The following is a 6,123-nucleotide window of genomic DNA, read 5'->3' as shown; positions in this document are numbered from 1 at the left end:
TCGTTTTGATGCAAATATGGAATCACCCAAGATTTTGCCGATCGGAACCCGCCGAGGATGAAACAGGAAAATCTCATGCCTGTAAACGTCGACGAGACAATTTACAGATTAAGTGTTCCACAACATTATCGTGCCGTATCTGTTTCCAGTCCATAGTTAACATATATGACGCATTTTTCAAGGATCAAGGCCATTTAAGATTTGAATAAGGGTGTAATTTTTCCGTCGTAGATCAAGCCAACCAGATAGAAGTTTTATATGTCTTCAACCTCACCAAACAAAACGATATCTTGCATCAAACATTAAAACACGTGTGACATGGTCGTTACATTAGATTTAAACGATATACAAATTGAAAAGGATATTATATATTGTAAACGTGATGCGGCTGTTCCCCACAGCTATAGGAACTTAATATCTGATGCTGTGGACATATTCTAAAAGTATTGACATTTTTGTACCGTTTGTTCGGTTATAATGAGGTACTTCAGTTAATCCAACACCTGTGAAAATGTGAGAGAACTCCTCCGCTACATGTGTAGTACTAGTATATATTAAGCTGAACTTTGTTTTCACTGTATTCAACGCCTGGAGCAAAACGCATCAGCTTGTCCTGCATTGATCATAGTCTGTGTCAAATGTATTTTTTTTTTACAGATCAACGATCATTGTCAAGTATTCCTTAGTGTAGCGACACCTGAAGTTTTCTGTGCCACAGCTAAAAAGCCCAATATTTCTTTTATGATTTGGTGGATTGAAGTTGTCTCATATACAAGGAAATATATCCGTTTTAAACACAGATTGGTAACAACTGTATAAATGTTACAGAACCATTCTAACGTTAGCATCTTTCACTGTCAGGTCATTACGCTTGTTAAAGTGCATTTAGAATCTCTCCATTTTGCATTGGTTTAACAATCCCAATTTCACTCTCGAATTCAAACATGAATTATTATTTTGAAAATAACATAGTATTTGTGTTCCTTTGATTTAAGATAATGTATCTTTGTGCTTTATTCCGGATTTTATACCTTACATTGGATATTACAGTATATATCAAAGTTTTTGTGAAAGCATCAGACATCAGAAAATGCAGCCTTCTACAAACATGTTAGAAATGCTCGCAAAATTAAGCAAACAGAATAATATCTATGTAACGATAATAGGTTAGAAAAATCCTGAACTCTAAATGTACTTAATATCGCGTTGTCAAATTCTACTGCAGTATCACGTTTTGGTAAAATATGTTTTTTCGCATCAGTGGTAATTGTTATTTGTAAACATTACACAGAAGACACACATTGAAAAACACAATCCATTTTTACGATAATCACATGATCCTGTCTGTAGATAGAACATCAGTTTATCTGTGAACACAAGTACATTTTCTGTTCTCAGACCGAGGGATTCGTGACGTAACTTAAACATAATGCAATCTTTCTACAGATAAAGAAATTAGCCAATCATGTATTACACATACAGCAATATGTTTGAGAAAGTAACTGATAAGGATATATCTCATTTCATGTGAACTCCTAAACTTTACAAGAATCCTTGTAATATATATTACTTGTTGCTTAATCACCCTTTGAAACCCTCTTTCTCAGTAGTATATATACAAAAGACGCCACTTCCAACACAAAAGATCATTTCGATCGTATTAATTGATGTTAAGATAATAAGTTATCATCCATTTCTGCTGAAATGTACGGGCGTGTGTGGTTCAGTTATAGTAATTGACCCTCTTGTTACCCTCACACTATAATACCAGCTGTGTTTATATACGCGTTTTTGTGTTTAGCTCCACATTTAAACAAGTTGAATGTATACACACACAGTACCATAAGGGCTTGCTAGCGCATGTTATTACAGCCGTTCATTTGCATAATCCTGAAATTATTGGTTATGTTTGAGATATACAGGTATAGCATATATATATTTGTAAACTACATCAAATTACATTGATAGGAGAGATTGTGTAAATAAAAAAAATTCTCTGATTTTGACATGTGATTGCCATGGGTACCGATTCAAAAAAATGCATAAATAAAGAAATTTATTTCCGAACAACTGTCTTGAAATTAACAACATTGTCATGGTAACAAAATACTTACATTTCAGCAAATTCCAACTCGGAACGCCTTCACAACATGACCACGTATAAACACTATGAAAACTCCACTTCCTGTAAAGCTAGCTTTTGGTGTGTAGACACAGATTCGAGACTGTCCAAATAGTAATCTTCGTCACAATGCAAAAAAATTATTTTGACAAATATGAAACCCCTTCGACATGACAAGACCAGTTTAAGCTAGGATTTAAAAAAATTCTAATCAAAACCTCTATAATGGAGTAATTTAATGAACAAAAATATCTCGCATGGCCACACCGAGAAACTGTGTACTGCTACCTTTTTATGAAAGTGCAGAAAAGTAAACTTAGAACTCAAGAGCTTATGATCAATGTAACACATCTGCTCCTGAAAAGTTAGGGGTGATTGATGTTGGTTCTCTATGGGACTTTTTACTCTGGATGTATTTTCAATCAAAACTGTCTTTTCGAAAACATGAGCGATGCGATTCTGTTCTTATATATGGTTGTGAACTTCGTGGGTGCTGTTTAGCATTTGTCCTAAAAGCCAAAGGCACCTTCCAAGAATACTTAAATTACGACTTTATTAATTAGAATGATTCTTTTATTGATTAACAGTAAACTTCCGCTTTGGTAGCTAGATAAAAAAGAAAACAATTGACACACTTTAGAAAATAAAGAGTGAACCTTTCTTTGACCTTCTAATTTAGGCCTTTAAGATCACTGACGAGTCATAGAACGAAGAAACAGCAGTATGGAGCATTTTGCTTTTTTTGTTTTGCTTTATATAATTCTAAATTTGTAATGATACATATTGTAGATGCCATTCCCTTGAATGTTTATAGTCGCTTTACGTCCTATGAATAGCCGAATGATTTAAGGACGTGCCAGGTTTGGATGTTGGAAGAAAGCAAAAGTTTCCGGAGAAAACAATACGGACTTGTGGCCATTACCTGACGACTTCCCTGCTCGTAGATCTTGCGATAGAGGGCAATTGATAAAGACTGTCAGACACGTAAACCATTCAGCCATTGTCGTCATTCTCTCGGTCATAATCCAGTTTTTAAGGTCTGTAATTTCAGTGGCGTGTAGAGTCCTATAATGTATAACGGTAGAGGAAAATCATCGAGATAGTACAACTGTACTTTCATACGACGGCTGGGCAATTGGTGGACTTTGGTAATGTAAAGCTCATGCATCATGCAATAATCCAACATGGCATGAGATGAATTCTCTATAAAAACAAGAAGAAAATACCAACATGTCAACACAATTGTAATGCGAACACAAATTCAATAAAACTGGTACAAAATATGAACAACTTCACACGGAGACTCTTTAAAAAGTACAAGGATCGTAAGGCCAGGTGTTCCGGTAGAATAAGCGTATTTTGCTTCATCTACGACACCCGCCATGTATACCTTGGTCAATCCAAGTAAGAAATAACACGTTCTTAAATCAGAACACGGTATACAACAATGGAACGAACAAGCAAGCTAACAAGCATAAATAATAATTGATCTTCTCTTGGATGCTATGAATGTAATACAATCTTCGAAATTCGCTACCGAGAAGGAAATTTGAATTTGATTAATTTTATAACGCAATGGCACTCGTAGAATTCTCGGCATAACCACACTGCAATGATGTTACCTCTCTGAGAAGATGAAAATGGCACTTAGGAGAGAGTTTAAAGTCATGTCTGCTGGCTGCTGGTATTGGTTTCGTAATGATATGATATTGATTTTTTTTTCAAGATATAATCAATGACTGAATAAAAACATATAGTCATCCCGTGTTATACTTGCTAGTGTCGTTTCCATGAAAATAATAAAATCTAGATTTATACCGTCATATGTCTTTTGTAATACAATCTTCATATACAGTGTGTCAGTAGAATATCCTTCTACAACGTGTTACTAATGATATACCATTTGTTTGGCAATCTTATTACTAACATGCTTTGCTTTCATTATCTGTAATCTGTCAACATGCAACAGAGGTCATTATTTATTTCAATAACAAACTTAGAAATCGAACCAGGGACCTCTGTGTTATATACTCACACCCAGTGTTGCATTCACCGAAATGTCGTTTGTATATATATATGAGTATATGAGAATGTATACTACAATTGACAGTGATTCGGGTGGTTAGAAATATGTCTTCTCAGTAAAACAAATGGCCTGTGATCACTCTCAGTTTCTTATATTATATACTTATATTCCGAAGCTGTTTAATTTCCTGTATTGAATAACAGTTTTATAATGTAGAGTTGTAAATAGTTTGAGGGTTCAACAAAGAGCTTTAAAGATATTTCTGCACTCAAAAGTTTTTTTCAATACAAAATGTTTTTTTTTTACTCTTCAAATATAGTCAGAGATAACAGATTATAGGATCAGACTGGTGTCAGGAGATTATAACCGAGTCCTATACCTATGTGTCTTCTTTGATACAAGTTTACATGGAAAAGGATTCACGCATTTACAGAGCAGAAAATGTGTCATCATACATATGTAGCTGCCTCTCGGTTTTTAGATATGTCCCCTTAAAGATTCTTTGTCCCCGTCAATACTATTAAGTCGTTTTTAGTAGGTATAAGCAAAATGCATTGTTTTGGCTGAAATGCTTGCTGTTTTGAATATGTACAATTTTGTATTAAAAAGATGTTCATTTCAACAGTATCAACCGCTTTAATCTGTTGAAGAATTCTACGAAATCACACATATTCCTGCTGGAAACCCTAGTCATGCGGGTATTGATTTCCCCACTGTCTAAGTTGAAAAAATAATTAAACCTGCATTGAAAATGGTTATGTATGAGACACATCTATGTGTAGAAACCATATGTAAGTAATTTTACAATCTTAATTTGTGCCTTGGGTTTAGGCGTAAACAGGTGAAATGTCCACGGTATTGATATTCAAACGCGTATATTGTGAATCCCATATCATTGGGGAAATTAAACTGCGAACATCACATGTAAATATCTTCCTGGATGGCGCGAGGAATGTAATCTTCTCTGAAAAAAGGATTATGTCTCGTGGTTAAAATTAGACTTTAACTGAAAAGAACGTCGAAGTCTACAAAAACAAATCTTTGGACATATGCAGTTGATGTTGACATCCAACAAGATATGCCCTCCTGTCATTTTAGACATTTTAGAGGTTACCAAAGGTTTCACTTATAGTATAGTACCTTATTACACATATAAATATGCTCTTGCGTCATTTCTCAAAACAAGACTTTTCTGTTGATAATTCAATATTTAGTTTACGTTAATAGCTTGTTTTAATGAAAAAGTTTTTTTTCTCATAATAAGCGTGTTCCAATATAATGTAGCTATGCCGTTGCATATCGAATTTCAATTTCGACAAAGCTGATCTCAGACGAATAATAATTAGGATATTGCCTGCCTAAGACCTGTTTGCTGGAAGGCCAATGTCCTGAAATCTCTATCAGAACAGGAGTGATTATATCAAGGACGTTATGAATGAAGTAATAAAAAGAGATTGTAAGAATATACAAAGTAAAGCAGACGTGACACAAGTACGATGAAAGATTCTTTATTGATCTACAATTATTCTCTTTATTTTTCGTTGTTGTCGGACAAAAACAACAAAGAAAATATCGAATCATCATTCACACACATATTCGATGAAACTAGGGCAAGATATGAAAAACAAATTACACGGAGACACTTGAAAAGATACAAGGAGAACAAAAAACTGTTCCGCCTTTAAATCTTGGTTACTGCAAAAGAAAAGTGTAACGTTTCCAAATAAGAACAAAATAGAAAACAACGGAACCATCAGACATCAAAACGAGTACCAAACATTCCAAGCTTCATATCGCACAAGGAAACAGAATATATTCTCCATGATAGTATTATGGTAACATAAAACTTTCCAATAGTCTCCATTAATATTAGATTGCATCTGCCTACATCCTGAGCTGTAATTTGATCAGTTGCAGACTTCTTGCACGAAAATCTTGATAATAGGAACAACCCCTTGAATTTCTTAATCAACTG

Source organism: Ylistrum balloti, unplaced genomic scaffold (assembly GCF_031769215.1).
Source record: "Ylistrum balloti isolate Yb309-2 unplaced genomic scaffold, AGI_CSIRO_Ybal_v1 Utg369722, whole genome shotgun sequence".
Lineage (NCBI taxonomy): Eukaryota > Metazoa > Mollusca > Bivalvia > Pectinida > Pectinidae > Ylistrum > Ylistrum balloti.
This window is presented reverse-complemented; position numbering follows the sequence as displayed.